Genomic DNA, 16,958 nt, shown 5'->3' with positions numbered 1-16,958 from the left:
CGGTAAGTACAGAGACAGATCTAGTGTCTCCCACTCTGATAACGTGTCACCTACTGTTTTAATTTCTTTTTATTTCAGCAGACACGGATGTCAAACACAGTGCTAGGCAGTCACCTCTAGTGAAATGAGTTGATCTAAAGTGCCTGTAATGTTTGGATGTCTTTATGTTCGTGGTTCGATTTATGTGAATTTCAAGACTTGCAGTAGAGTCTCAAGTTAAGTTTACTCTGCCCGAAAAAAACTGTCCATCATTTACTTGAACATGCAGATATAAGGAAACGGAATGAATCTGTTCTCAAAGTCAAAACAAGTCGCGTAAGGCGAAAATACAATATTTAGTCAAGTAGCTGTCGAACTCACAGAATGAAACTGAACGCAATGCAACGCAGCAAGACCGTATACTCGTGGTCCACCGCTCACGGCATAGGCAGTGAAATTGACAAGAAGAGCGGGGTAGTGGTTACGCTATGCTGCATAGCACGCTTTTCTGTACCTCTCTTCGTTTTAACTTTCTGAGCGTGTTTTTAATCCAAACATATCATATCTATATATTTTTGGAATCAGGAACCGACAAGGAATAAGATGAAAGTGTTTTTAAATTGATTTCGAAAAAAAAAATTGATAATAATTTTTATATATTTAATTTTCAGAGCTTGTTTTTAATCCGAATATAACATATTTATATGTTTTTGGAATCAGCAAATGATGGAGAATAAGATAAACGTAAATTTGGATCGTTTTATAAATTTTTATTTTTTGTTACAATTTTCCGATTTTTAATGACCAAAGTCATTAATTAATTTTTAAGCCACCAAGCTGAAATGCAATACCGAACCCCGGGCTTCGTCGAAGAGTACTTGACCAAAATTTCAACCAATTTGGTTGAAAAATGAGGGCGTGACAGTGCCGCCTCAACTTTCACGAAAAGCCGGATATGACGTCATCAAAGACATTTATCAAAAAAATGAAAAAAACGTTCGGGGATTTCATACCCAGGAACTCTCATGTCAAATTTCATAAAGATCGGTCCAGTAGTTTAGTCTGAATCGCTCTACACACACACACACACACACACACACACACAGACACACGCACATACACCACGACCCTCGTTTCGATTCCCCCTCGATGTTAAAATATTTAGTCAAAACTTGACTAAATATAATGATCACGATTTTTTCCTCAGATTCAAAACATGCACTGTCATGGTTTTGTCTGTACAATTTAGTAAGTCTTACCTTGCAACAACTTCCTTGAACTTGAAAGACAGTTTTTAAAGAAAAAATCCAAGGTTTTTAAGTATCTCCAAAAACTTGAAAATCGAATGCCAAATGTTACAAACATCTCTGGAAAAATATTTTAAAAATTGAAAAAAAATTGTTGTTGTTGTAGTTGAAGATTTAGTGTTGCGGGGCTAACCAAGACAAGTCGCCTGGGGTCAAGTAGTGGTCACGTGGTTTTCGGTGCACTGTGACGTCGGTGCACTGTGACGTCACAAGTTATTGTGTTGATTCTACCACTAGTACCAGCTTGATTTTCACACAGAAAAGTCACCACTGTATGCCCGAAAAGAATGCCTCGGTGGAGAGCAGCCGCAAACTGCAACAACTCGTCAATGTCTCCAGGCATTTCATAGCACACTAACTTTCCCTCATAAAACTCTGAGTCTCTTGTGGAAATGGAAGAGATGTGTGCAGCACAAGCGTGCAGATTTCAAAGTGTCGGGCACTTTCTGGACACAGATTTCGCCATTTTTCTGCAGCACAAAAGTTGGCGTTTCATCCCTGAAACAAATGTGTTGACCACTGGCAGTGTCTTCCCTTCATAAAAGTCCGGAGAGGGCAGTATTACGACAAGCCATCGAAACCCCGAGGCGACATACGAACAGCGGATTATCTCACAAGAAGGAATGCGTTGAAGGTCAGAGTACATGCTTTTATTTTCATGCATACGTAAACATTGTTTTGCTGCGCAGCGAATACGAATTGGTGCAGAACAGTGTGTCTGGGTCCGGCTGATATTCGCTGGAGTACAGATGCGCCACAGGCTAGATCTACAGAGTTACAGAACGGTCTGAGCTGAGCTAAGAGTAAGAGTAACAAAACTTGACTAAATGTAAAAAGTAGTCAGGGTTGTGGACACGTAAGACAATGCGTGTGTCACGTTATCTATTCCATTCAGTCACAAACTATCCCCTGATATCAATTCACGAAATTGGCAGCGTTTGCTGGAATCATGGTTTAATGCTATTTTTACCAGATCTAAACTTTTGGTGGATGTGCAACCGGTAAGGTAAACAGACACCTGCATGCTAGAGACAAGAAGATTACGAATTGTGCAGGGAATTAATCTTTCTGCATTGACTGAGAGACGCAAAACCAGTCTAATTGCTACAACATGGATACACATCCAGACGACTTCCAGAGGGTGTCTAAATGTTCAGTGTACTGTATAGATCAGAAGCATACTTTCGAATTGATTTATACTCACACTCATTTTCTCTCTTCTTTTACTTCCAGACCTTTCATCATCACTCACGGCCACTGGTCAGAACAGGTCACTAGACACAGACACCGTGACCATTCCAGATTTCCCGGTTCTCCGTGATCACAACGCAACTGTTGACCAGTCCTGTTCCTACCGTCCAGAATCACCACAGGAGAAAACCAACGTGCCATTCATCGTAAGATTTTTGTTTTGTTTTGAAAATGAGTGCCTTATTCTAGCTTTGCAAAAAACTAGAAAGTGTCTTTGACAGATACCATCCAAATAATACATTATGAAAACAAGTACAAGTTCATTTCTACTCATGTTAATCGTTTATGCTTTCTGTGCTGAGCGACATATGGATTGAATTTCTTTCGTAACTCACCTCCCGTCAACATGCAAAACTATATCTGTCGAAGTAGTTTCAAATAAAGTTAGTATGCTTCCGAATAAAAAATATAAACAAGAAGGGCAAAGCCCATACGACTCACATGCTTGACCTTGACCTTTACATGACCTTGACCTTTAGGGTCAAGGTCAAATAACTAAACCTAGCAATGACATCATACACTAAGAACTGCTTTACACATTTTTCCTACCAAAATACATGTGACCTTGACCCAAGGTCAAGGTCATCCAAGGTCATGCAACACAAAGCTGTTACTTCAAGACATAGGAAGTACAATGGTGCTTATTGGCTCTTTCTACCATGAGATATGGTCACTTTTAGTGGTTCACTACCTTATTTTGGTCACATTTCATAAGGGTCAAAGTGACCTTGACCTTGATCATATGTGACCAAATGTGTCTCATGATAAAAGCATAACATGTGCCCCACATAATTTTTAAGTTTGAAACAGTTATCTTCCATAGTTCAGGGTCAAGGTCACTTCAAAATATGTATACAATCCAACTTTGAAGAGCTCCTGTGACCTTGACGCAAGGTAAACCAAACTGGTATCAAAAGATGGGGCTTACTTTGCCCTATATATCATATATAGGTGAGGTATTCAATCTCAAAAACTTCAGAGAAAATGGGGAAAATGTGAAAAATAGCTGTTTTTTAGACAACATTTATGGCCCCTGCGACCTTGACCTTGAAGCAAGGTCAAGATGCTATGTATGTTTTTTGGGGCCTTGTCATCATACACCATCTTGCCAAATTTGGTACTGATAGACTGAATAGTGTCCAAGAAATATCCAACGTTAAAGTTTTCCGGACGGACGGACGGACGGACGGACGACTCGGGTGAGTACATAGACTCACTTTTGCTTCGCATGTGAGTCAAAAAGGGTATTTTCTGAAATTTTTAATTATAGACCATCACGAAACATTCACGAGTATGTAGTTGTTGACCTGATGGTCTTTATGGTAGACAGCAAGAGTTGCATGTTCAAGAAGTTTAACTTTAAGCAGTACATTTGAAAGAGCAAGGTAATTTAAGGTGGTATAATTTTAATGGTAGGTTCCACTGTAAGGCGACATGGAGGGTATCTTTGACGGACTCATTCAACATTCATACCCATGCACATCACCTCAAACACATAAGCTTTGTTCTTGAGTCAAATTTATTGGCTTCATAAATATTGTGAATTTTTGTCCGTTTGCAGATTGGCTTATCTATGAATTTTTTTCGAAAATATCTTGTGATCTACGTACGCATAATGTAGCACGTGAAGAAGAACATAAAAAGTTCGTCAAAAGGAATCTAATTTGCATTTCAACCCATTTGCCTTCCTTATTGTTAATTTTTTCTTCATAAAGACTACTTTAAATTTATAAACAAAATGTTTAACCATTTCAAGGCCTCTGAACACGTTTAAAAGAATGCAGGTCTTTGCTCACTATATCAGATCTGCCAAGGCTCAGTTTACACAGGAAAAATCATCTGTCGACTTGAACACATACCAATGATCAACAGCCTCACTGTTTCTTGGAGCTGGATTTTGTGTGTGGAATGAATTACACATGTGGCGTTTTAGAATATAATTCATAGAAGATGTACATTCGTGCAGAAAGGCTTTAATTTAATAATTAGGTCTTCGTGATGTTCTCTTAAAATAACTAACATGTGTTCCCTTTACCGGGCCTCTGAACCAGTTTTGTGAATATGCAGGTTAAACTCGTGCTTTTTCTGTGTTATCAGTGTATTTCTCATCCAGGCATGGATGCGTCCTCTTAAATGGACAGCCCTTCCCGTGTAAACGATTGGGTTCAAAATCTCAAATCTTACCAGGCTTTTACATGGGATATGGCCATCCTTCCGTTTTGAAAAATACCAGAACTGAACACTCTGTATGGGTACTCTCTTTGCGAATGTAGAATTTTATGAATTAATTTCTTTAACGCCACACGTGTAAAACATTCCCTAAGAAAATCCAGCTCCAAAAACCAGTCAGGATGTTTATTCCTGGTATATGTTCAAGTCAAGAGATTTTTTTTTCTATGTAAAAGTCTTCGCAGATCTGTGTAGTGAGCAATCCTGTTTTGAAAAAGGACGTGCCTTTAAGCCTGTATAGACGGTTTGATTGTTGAGATACCTGGTGGCAATGACCGCACGGGTGGCAAGAGGTAGTAATGCACAGATGACAACAAACCGACCTGCATTTAAAAAAAAAAGTTAGGAGGCCTTGATAGGGGAAACATTTTGTTAATTTCCAGAATCTTTATGAAGAAATAATGAACGAGAAGAAAGTCTGGCCTTGAAGTAAATGCAAATTAAACTATGTATACTTTTGACAAACTTTTTCTGTTATTATTCACATGTTAAAATGTGTGCAGAGATCGTTAGTTACTTCCAAACAACCATGTTTGAGGCAACAGGCAAACGGACAATACTGGACACAGGCTATGCTGACCGGCTCATGGACTGACTACCTGATGCAGGAGTAGACCAACAGTGAAAAAAGTCTGGAACAAAATGTTGCAGAATGTGAACCATGTACCGGACCACGTGACAACCCAGTATCATCTTCAAACCATGCAGGAATCTGTTCAACACAGTCACACGATTTGTAAAAGTATATTTCAGCCTTCTGTAGCTCAGGGAGTTTGAACCCCACTCTTCATCCGTTTGGGAAGGTATTTCTGATTGTTTTGACTGCACAGGTTGGTAATGGTACTCTGATGCTTCTGCTGAGAAACCCCACTCGCTAGCGCACCAGCTGCCTGTTATGGGTAAGCGACGTGCCTGTATTTCCTGCAAAGCAAGACAGAATAAAACAGCAGCTTAGTTTGAGCTTTTAAGACATTCGTACAAGAGAAAACGTGTACGTGTTTGTTTGGAGAGGGTGGATAGAATCATAAGACATGCTGTGTCTATGTGACGTAGAGCAGGTTTTCAAATTCATGCTGAAGCACTGTGTGATCGCTATTTTTGTTGGCATATCTTACCTTGATTTCAGATAGACTGGGAACCGAAATGAGGATGTTTACATGAATAAACTATGCTGATATGTATGTGTTTAGAAATAAAGAATAGTTTTAATGATATATTATATGATGGTGTTGTTGTTTTTTTTAACCCAATGTGATATTTTCGTATTTGAAAACAAATTGTACACTCTGTTGTCAATTTTACTTTCAGATAAATAAATCTATCATAATGGAAATCATCTGTTTGTGTTGTGTTACTTACCCATTTTGATCAAGGTTGAGTCGTCCATATTCCTGTGTGTACGCATAGTAAGCAGTTTGAAGGTAGTAGATGTCCGAGCAAACATAGGAATATGTGCTGTTAGGCTGTCTATCTCCTCATCCAGGTTTTCCAGATATTTGAATTTCGTTCCCTCTTGGAGTTTCTGCACTGACACCTGATAAGCAAAATACACGTATCACTCTGTGATCATGGCAACATGTATCATCTGTATGCCCCGTTCAAAAATTACCTTGAGATTCTAAGGTATACACAGAAATTGCACTGGATCACAAAAACAACACGAACAGTAGTACATGTAATGTATATTCAGTTTAAAAATTCATGCAATGAGAGTCTATAACCCGATTTAACCCCAGGTAGATTCAGGGTCCCACTGACTGAATCTCATATGGTTGTTTTTCGGCACACACCACACATTTTTAATGGGACTGTGAGGTTTTGTTAATACAGTAAAATAATATAGTAGCAACGTACTGTCTGTTCGTGACGTTTGAGAATACCGATCTATGCACTAACGCATTGTCTTTTTGTAGTGTGACTGTCCGATATTGCGTACTCCTAAAAATCAATGATCAAAAAGTTTGAACTGCTGTAATCGTGTTTCAGCATATGTCTGACAGTGCTTATTTGCTTCCAAAACGGCTTGCGATATCACTACTACTAGCCATCAGCGTTTCGCCACTGCTCAGAAAATCTTATGATTTCAGATCTAGTTTGAGATCGGAAATCACGTGTGCTCGTTTAACAAACGAAATTCATTTATTACTTCCCTTTGACCGTTTCGCAAGAAAAATGTCAGGATCACTATTAGTATTAGCACATGAAAGCAGCCCACTGCCATTTCAAAAAGTTTCACTGTTTAATGGTGTCGATGTCATGTAGTGTCTTACTGTCGCAAATAAAAATACCAGGATAATTGCAGTTTTGTCCGCAAGAAACAGGCTTTGCGCACTGTTAACTTGCTGTCTACATGTTTCGTTGTGTGACTGAAGAATTACTCAGAATTCCAAGAGAAAATAAGGATAGCTTAGTCGCGTGTGAACATCACTGTGGAAACATTTATTCTAAACTGGGCAGTTCAAGGACGAAATCCTTGATTAAAGATAGGAAAATAAACAACACCAGATGCCTGAAATAATAGCATAAATCAATTATCTTTACATGCTTACAGATCTGTGGAAGCACATCAACTGATCTGTGAAAAACACACCTGACTTCGATCTAGCATGCAAGAGGTAGCGACTACGGACTAGTAGTAGTAGTAGTGTGTCAACATCACAACAAAGAGAATCACATACCATTTCGTATTGCCGCTTATGCTGGCTCTGTTCCTTGTGGCCTCGCCAGCATTTTGACGACGAAGAGGCTCAAACGGGCACGCTAAAACCTCAGGCTGGCTGAAAACCGGTCCGTATTCCACTTGTCTTCCTCACTGCTTGAGCCGGCCATGTTTGTTGTTCAAGGCTCGTGACGTAGCACACGTATGTGCACAAGGTCATGAGCCAAGACTGCGCGCGCGATGGAACGATTCAGAACAACCAAAAACGAGTCAAAGTATACTTTTTGGATTTCTGTGTTCATTTTTACACACGCATTTGTGGTTGATGAATTAAGAGGGTCAACATATCAAAAGTGACCCTAAACCTTGGACTTTTCCTTTAAATGCTAGATCTGTATCGCGTTTCATTCCAGACTCGATTCTCTCTTTGATTGTAGGGCCTACTGTTTGCTGTTTACGCACTATCATGATTCGCTATGTAACGTTTGGTAAGCTTACCTTGCAACAGCTTTCTTGTCTTTGTTGGCATTTTCTTTCAAGGCAGTACAACGTAAGATTAGATTCTTTCGGACAGAAGGTAGAATGAGAATTTTGAGACAAAGCTTGCTGTGGCATTTGTTTGTAAATAATGGTACATGACATGTGTCACAGTGATTCTGTATTTTTCTGCGGTTGATGTGGTTTCTTTTTTCCTCTCTTGTTTTTTCCCTCCTGAGAGTTGATCGTTATCATTTAAACAAGACCCTCAGATAGTACCTCCGTTGTTCCTTAAAATGGAATGTGAATAGTGTGTTGGTTGTGTTGACCGTCAGAATTATTTTAAGAACCAGGCTGCTGCAGTCAGTTGACATGTTTCGCATATTGTAGGGTTACCATGCTGCATAGGTGAACAGCTCAGATCATGGGTCAATAAAGTGTTACACAGATGGTCAAAATTAAAGTACAAGATATTGCACTGGAAGTGGACAACTACACTGTTGCTTAGTGTCTGTATGAAGCTACAAGGTGAAAATAGAAAAAGAAAAACACGATTCTTGACTTTGATGGGCTTTTTCTGCTCGTAAGCACACATTCTTCTACTCATCACAGCATGCCCCATTATTGAGTTTAAAACACCAATTAAATTTGTTTTGAATAAAACTCACAATTTTACAATAAGAATTTAGAGACCTGAATCAATTAGGTATATCCTACTTAGTTTGACTTTTGCAAAACTAAGTAATTACACATTTAATTGAATCAGTCAGACAGACGGAGACACAGAGAGACAGACAGAGGGCAGACAGAGGGCAAACAGAAATCTGAGAAAGAAACCCCTTTAAAAATGTTACCATGTTTGAAATGAAACATCGCAAGGTGAAGCCATAATTCATCACCTTTCAGTATGACGTCATGAGCGTGTTCCACACTTGAAATGACGTGTTTTTATCATGTTGTCAGCTGCACGGAGCTTGGAAGTATAATTTCCATTCAACGATCCGAGTTTGTTAAGTTTTAGCCTATTTTCAACGTCAAACACCATGAAACTATATATATTTGGAATCAGAAAATGGTAAGGAATGGATAGAAGTTGTTTTTAAGTGTCTTTTTTCATAAATAAAGATAGTGGTTATTTATCGGTTTTCTTCATTTGTAAGCATAATTATCAATACAAAACAACAAAACTATATAGTGTTAGATACAGGACGCAATAGGGAATACACCAATATACATTTTTTGTTTGAAATATTAGTTTTTAAAAATTTGAAAAAATGACATATTTCGAACAAACATTTCAATAACAAAACTTTAAGTGACCAAACTGAAATGCAATCCCATAATCCGGCTTAGATCTGAGATTGTGTGATAAGAAATTCGATCAAATTGATGAAAAACTGTAACTGTGAAAGTGCTGCCTCGACCTTTTGGCAAACGGTAAAATATGACGTCATCAAACTGTCCTATCAATAAACGGAAAAACCTTCTATGAGAAAATCCAGTCAAAAATATCCATATCAAATTTCATAAAGATCCACTCCGTAGTTTTTGAGATATGATCTGCAGTGTGAAAAAACGCCCATAACGCCCAAAACGCAAACTCATTTGTCATGATTTGGTCGTGTGTTCTGCCGATACTATAATGTTTTTCTTTCCTAAAACACACGATATTAGTAGCCTTTCCCAATGTCTATGCTAAAACTGACTTGTCTGTGTTGTCAATGATTTTGCTACAGTGTGAGAACAAAAAGTCTAAACAATCTCACGCCCATAACGCTGTGACACGAAAACTCATTTGGTCGTGTTCTGCCGATACTGTAATGTTTTTCTTTCTTAAAACACACTATAATAGTAGCCCTTCCCAAATGCAATGCTAAAAATGACTGGTCTGTGTTGTCAATGATTTTCTGCGAGAATGCGATCTATCTGTTTGTCGCAAAGACCGTGTGACACGAAAGTTATGAGAGGAAGACAAATCTGCTGAGTGCAATTACGTTTCAGAAGATAGTTGGTTAAAACAGTTTATCACTCAGACACGCAAAGGAACACTATAACTTTATTATTCAGGCCATATTTGCTTTCCTTTGTCATGTATGAAAGTACTGGCCTTGGTTGAAGAAAGTGACCTGTCGCTGTGCAACAAATTTGTCGCCATTTTCTGCCGTGTTTTGTAAATAAAACGTGTTTACTACCCACACATACAAAACGATGCTGTTGGTTCTTTTTATTTTCTTATTGTTTGATTCATGCTTAGCAGTTTAGTATGCTTTGTTTTCTTCTCAATTCAATGGATGGCTATAAAATAAGCATTTAATAAATGTGAAGGTGTTAAAATTACCCATGATCTGAGCTGTTCACATAGGTAAAGTGGCTTGTATAACCTGACTATTCTGTTTCAAAACACTGTTTATATTTGTGTAGGTTGTAGTCATCATAACTAATCGCATTTTGCCATTTGTTTCAGAAAGGAGGTTAACCTACAAGATCGACGCTATGTCAGATATGCCTCAGCCACATGAAGACTTCCGAATTTAGATCCACTCGGCATGGTGACAAGTCTTGATGAAAAGTATGGGACTGAGGACAGCAGTGGAAAAAGTGGCCACATGGCAGGTACCTATTGCTTAGTGTCTGCAGTGCAAAAGACAGATAAGCTGATGGAAGATTTGCAAATGAACACAGTGCCTGTGTGTGTGTGGGTGTGTGTGTGTGTGAGGATTGCACAAGATCTCATTGAAGGACAACTGCACCAACAACAAATACACAGTCATTTTATCTGTTTGCCTTCTTTTGAAAATTATACATGGAGTTGATATGATGCGTTAGTTTTAACTGTGTGTGTGTGTGTGTGTGTGTGTGTGTGTGTGTGTGCGTGAGTGTGTGTGTGTGTGTGTGTGTGTGTGTGTGTGTGTGTGTGTGTGTGTGTGTGTGACGGATGAGTTTGTGTTACTGTTTGTTGATTTCTTACGGGAGCCTTGAAGGCTTCGCCTCTTGTTTGTTTTTGTAATTCGCCGTTGGTTTGGTGCGTTATACAATGCATCTGGTTTTTTTCAAGACTAAGCATTGATGCATTTTTAACACACAAGGATCATTATAGGCTAATATATGACTTGTATCATTTTACATCGCATTCTAAGAAAGAGCCGAATTCTCACTGTGCGCGCGGTACATTTCTAGAATCGCGTAGCGCAAAGTTGTTGTTTTTTTAAAAAAATTTTTTTAACACAACGCCTTTATTCACCTGTACACAAGTACACACGTACTTCTGAGGTCTCAGCCAAGCTACATGAAGTTTGACCGGAACTCATTTACATGATATACACACGTGCGAAGCGACAGTTATTTTTGACATGGGTGGTTCCTCTCAAGTATGTAGGATAATACACAATACCACACACATGAATCATATATTATGTTGCTACACACAGAAATGTATAGATTGGCTCGTAACACAAGCTGTACCTATACCCTGCAGTTCCTCATTACTCAAACAATGTTCCTACATTGGTCAAAATAAAACATAAGGTTCTTTGTCATTGTGTATTATGAGGGTGAATTATACACAATGGACACGGTATGACAAGAAATCCACAAACAACAACACAGCAAATAGATGGCCTGTTATGGGGAAAAAACACCGTACCAGCATTCCGAGTTGAAGACATGAGATGTTTCTAAAAATGTTACTATCGTTGTCAAGTGTTTAAGTACCTTGCTTGACCGTAATTGAGTCGAGTGTAATTGAGTCAGCCAACTAAGAGTTTACTTTTTCTTAATACGCAAGGACAACCTTGCCAAAACACTCCCAAATGCTACATTCATTGTCTCAAAAACTTCCTGTTTTGCAAATAGTTTGCTTTCTACTGGTCAACAAGATTTCTAGTCTTCTTCTTTTCGATCGCCGATCACACTTGGAGTCCAGATCTTGAGATATAATCAGTGGTCCTCTGCAGCGCAGCCACTGGCCCGTACAGCTTGTTGTGCAGGGACTCCAGCAATGGCCAGATTTCCTCTCTCAGCACCTGATGGTTCCTGCAGTCTCATAAGATTTCTAGTTACCACTGTTGAATATCATTCCATTCAAAAGGAAACATTTTCGATTCGAGTGTTTTCAAATATTTTACCTCCTCTTTCGTACTTAATTTAGAACACTAATAAATAGGACCTTCTTAATTAAAAATACATAACAATGTTGTCAGTGTTATGGTAATATTGTAACCTACAAGGAAAACTTATCTTTTTGGGAGTTTTAAATGTTTTGCCTTTGCTTTCATAAGGAAACTACAAAACTGAATACCTCCTTGTTAGCTAGAGAAGTAGTTATATTGCATACTGCAAATTGCTCTTTTGCTGCATTCCAAAATCACACACTTCTAGCCTACCTTCAGCGCGGAGGTATCATTTGTATCCCATGACAACAACACACATTTCTGTAGTGAACAATTAATAAAAACAAAGGGAAGTCTTTGTAATAGATGTATTCAGTGATTATTTTATCAAGAAGGTTTCAGATATTCGTTCTGAACTTGATCAGATGGGTGCACATTCTGCTTCCTCCAGTCATGTTGATGTTCCCACTGATTGTTCTTTTCCCTCATTTCAGCCAATCAGTGAAAAAGACCTTAGATCCATTATTCTAAAGTCCAAACCAACAACTTGTCCACTTGATGCCATACCCACACCACTGCTTTTTGAGAATCTTGATGTGTTGTTGCCAACTCTTACTCAAATTGTCAATGATAGCCTGTTATCTGGTATTTTTCCATCATTGTTCAAAACTGCACTTGTCAAACCACTTCTCAAAAAACCTTGTCTTGATGTCAATATTTTGAAGAACTATTGTCCTGTATCTAATTTATCATTCTTGTCCAAAGTTTTTGAAAAGGTAGTTTTGAAGCAGCTGTTGTCATATATATTTGAACACCCATGATTTGATATCGCACTCTCAGTCCGCTTATCGCCCTTCTCACTGTACTGAAACAGCCCTACTTAAAGTAATCAGTGACATTCTGTCTGCTTTGGATGGTGGTGATGTGTCAGTGCTTACCCTACTTGACCTTTCTGCAGCGTTCGACACGATTGACCATGTCACGCTTCTCCATATACTTCAGACTCTGTACGGCATCTCCGGTTCACCGCTAGCATGGCTTGAGTCCTATCTCATTGGCTGTGCTTGTCGATGGCCAGATGTCTGCTCCAGCCCCACTTTCTTTCGGTGTTCCTCAAGGTTCAGTACTCGGTCCCATCCTTTTCATCATGTACACTAAGCCCCTATCTACACTGATTCAAAACCATTCTGTTTTAAATCAGTTTTTTGCTGATGACACCCAGCTGTATAAACCCAGTCCCCCTGCAGAGACACATTCCGCCATCCAGACCATTCAGACATGCATCACTGATGTTAAATCTTGGATGGTCGATAACAAACTTAAGCTGAATGATGATAAGACTGAAGTCTTACTGTTCAAAAAGAAGAACACTACATTTCCATCTCCCCAACCTGTTTCTGTTCAAATAGGCAACACCGACATTCTTTTCTCACCATCAGCTAGAAACCTTGGATTCACCCTTTCATCTGACATGACCCTTAACAAACATATATCTTTAGTCTGTAGAGCAGCTTATTTTGAGCTTCGTAAGATCAGCACCATTCGCCACACACTCTCCTCTCAAACAACTAACACTCTTGTCTGTGCCTTTGTTCTTTCTAAACTTGACTACTGCAACTCTCTTCTCTCTGGCTGTCCTCTGTACCTCCTGCATAAACTACAAAAATCCAAAACTCGGCAGCACGCCTCATTCTGAAAGCACGAAAACGAGATCACGCAACACCACTTCTTCACACACTGCACTGGTTACCTATTCAAGCCCGCATTGACTACAAACTGTCCACCCTCTGCTTTAACTTCTTTTCTGGCTCGTCTCCTGCTTACTTCTCTGAACTCCTCACCGTCTATTCTCCAGCAAGACAACTCCGTGCCTCTTCTGACTGTCGCATCCTCACCATTCCACACACCAAAACCAAAACATACGGACAACGCACTTTTACTTTCTGCGCACCCACACAATGGAATTCTCTCCCCTTTCACATCCGCCACTCTCAGTCACCCCAAGCATTCAAACGAGCACTTAAAACGCACCTCTTCAAGAAATACAACCCCTGATTTTGTTTTCTCAGTCCATCAGTAGGCTACATGTAGTGTATTTGTTTTTTTTAGTGATAATGTGATAATGTATATAAACATCTAGGGCTGTTTTCAGTATTGTTGATAACATATGTTCTGTTTGAGTTAAGGGTATTCAGCTAGTATTTCCTTGTTTTCACTACCTATTTTATTCATGTTTTTATTACTTATTTAGTGGAAGAATCTTTTGTAATGTATGTTTGATGGTGTATGCTTTTAATTAAGCGTTGCTGACTATGAATGTAGATGTAAATGCTTGTATAACTGTGTTTTAATTTTAAATGTGTCAAGCGCAAAGAGCATAATTGTAAAGTTATGATGTTGCGCTATATAAATGCTCATTTATTATTATTATTATTATAATACATTTAGTTTTTAACAACATGGATGTTTAATCCTTGGGCAAGAATACGCACATATAGACAGTTGAAGAAGCTGTCCTGAGTCACGGCAAAAAAGACTACAAATGTAAGTGTGCGTGAGCTCTGCTGGTGTGAAAACACAAGAAATATTGTCACTGTAGATTTTCAGAGACAAAGAAGCATCTCATGGGATGTAAAGTATTACTGTCAAAAAAGCCTTTAAAGTGAATGTGATCTTAACACAAGATTATTCATAACGAGAAAAACATCCTTGCAACTTCCACAAGAAAGGATGAGTGTTGACATGTTACAACAGCTTCAAAGAGAACTTTAACATACATTTTACACTTGCAGTTTTTTTTTTTTGCCAAGCACATCATTGTGGGGCTTTTAATGAATAACATGCATCCGTCACTCACAATATATTTTCTTTCATCCTTAACATTTGCCACTCAAAAAGTCTATCGTATTAAAATCCATGAACCAAATGAAAGGCATCCACGGATGTATAGATACATAATTGACCACACTCATTTGGAATACATTCTGACAATACATTCTGACAATACATTCTGACAATCAAGTTCATTACAAAGACATCTTTCTGTACTGATAGAGAGACAGAGACAGAGAGAGGGGGAGAGAAAGAGAGAGAGAGAGAGGGAAAGAGAGAGGGAAAGAGAGAGAGTGAAAGGGAGGGGGGGGTGTCAGGGGGGTAATGACGGCGGAGGTAATATTTACAATTGTTTTTATTAAACAAAATTGTATTAAATATTTGTTTTGGAACTTTTTAATCAAAAATAGATATTTCTGATCTGCAATTGCCTTTCGAATATAACACTGCATTTTTTCACAATGACCGTAGTCCGCCGCTCGTGCAAAAGGCAGTGAAATTAACGAGCCTGTTTAGCGCGGTAGTGGTTGCACTGTGCTGCATAGCACGCTTTTCTGTACCTCTCTTCGTTTTAACTTTCTGAGCGTGTTTTTAATCCAAACATATCACATCTATATGTTTTTGGAATCAGGAACCGACAGGGAATAAGACGAAATTGTTTTTAAATCGATTCCGAAATGTTAATTATAATCATAATTGTTATATTTCTAATTTTCAGAGCTTGTTTTTAATCCGAATATAACATATTTATATGTTTTTGGAATCAGAAAATAATGAAGAATACGATGAACGTAATTTTGAATCGTTTCATAAAAAAATAATTTTAATTACAATTTTCAGATTTTTAAAGACGAAAGTCATCAATTAATTTTTAAGCCTCCAAGCTGAAATGCAATATCAAAGTCCGGCCTTCCTCGAAGATTGCTTTGCCAAAATTTCAATCAATTTGATTGAAAAATGAGGGTGTGACAGTGCCGCCTCAACTTTTACAAAAAGCCGGATATGACGTCATCAAAGACATTTATCAAAAAAATGAAAAAAAACATCTGGGGATATCATACCCAGGAACTCTCATGTAAAATTTCATGAAGATCGGTTTAGTAGTTTACTCTGAATCGCTCTACACACACACACGCACAGACACACATACACCACGACCCTCGTCTCGATTAAACTTGACTAAATGCAACAAGTCGCGTAAGGCGAAATTACTACATTTAGTCAAGCTGTGGAACTCACAGAATGAAACTAAACGCACTGCATTTTTTTCACAATGACCGTAGTCCGCCGCTTGTGCAAAACGGAGTGAAACTGACGAGCCTGTTCAGCGCGGTAGTGGTTTCGCTGTGCTGCATAGCACGCTTTTCTGTACCTCTCTTCGTTTTAACTTTCTGAGCGTGTTTTTAATCCAAACATATCATATCTATATGTTTTTGGAATCAGGAACCGTCAAGAAATAAGATGAAATTGTTTTTAAATCGATTTCGAAAATTTAATTTTGATCATAATTTTTATATTTTTAATTTTCAGAGCTTGTTTTTAATCCAAATATAACATATTTATATGTTTTTGGAATCAGGAAATGATGTAGAATAAGATGAACGTTTTATATAAAAAAAAAGTAATTACAATTTTCAGACTTTTAATGACCAAAGTCATTAATTAATTTTTAAGCCACCAAGCTGAAATGCAACACCGAAGTCCGGCCTTCGTCGAAGAGTTGCTTTACAAAAATTTCAATTAATTTGATTGAAAAATGAGGGTGTGACAGTGCCGCCTCAACTTTTACAAAAAGCCGGATATGACGTCATCAAAAGTATATATCAAAAAAAAGAAAAAAACGTCCGGGGATATCATTCCCAGGAACTCTCATGTCAAATTTCATAAAGATCGGTTCAGTAGTTTGGTCTGAATCGCTATACACACACACACACACGCACATACAGACACACACACACACACACACACACACACACACACACACACACACACACACACACACACACACACACACACACACACACACGCACATACACCACGATCCTCGTCTCGATTCCCCCTCTATGTTAAAACATTTAGTCAAAACTTGACTAATTGTAAAAAGAGGCATTGGAG

General features: G+C 38.4%; 2 long non-coding RNA genes across 2 annotated transcripts; one reads left to right on the top strand and one right to left on the bottom strand.

Moving 5' to 3' along the window:
- The first annotated feature begins 1,291 nt into the window (after nt 1-1,291).
- On the top strand, nt 1,292-5,444 carry LOC138966235 (uncharacterized). The gene is made up of 3 exons (XR_011455646.1): nt 1,292-1,920; nt 2,520-2,683; nt 5,305-5,444. It is a non-coding gene; the product is annotated as an uncharacterized lncRNA (long non-coding RNA).
- Nucleotides 5,445-5,538: 94 nt separating this feature from the next.
- Nucleotides 5,539-7,798, bottom strand: LOC138966234 (uncharacterized). The gene is made up of 3 exons (XR_011455645.1): nt 7,445-7,798; nt 6,126-6,300; nt 5,539-5,687 (listed from the first exon to the last, which is right to left on the bottom strand). It is a non-coding gene; the product is annotated as an uncharacterized lncRNA (long non-coding RNA).
- Between the last annotated feature and the right edge of the window lie 9,160 nt (nt 7,799-16,958).

This window comes from Littorina saxatilis, linkage group LG5, assembly GCF_037325665.1.
Source record: "Littorina saxatilis isolate snail1 linkage group LG5, US_GU_Lsax_2.0, whole genome shotgun sequence".
NCBI lineage: Eukaryota > Metazoa > Mollusca > Gastropoda > Littorinimorpha > Littorinidae > Littorina > Littorina saxatilis.
The sequence above is the reverse complement of the archived record's forward strand: the minus strand, read 5'-3'. Positions and strand labels throughout refer to the sequence as shown.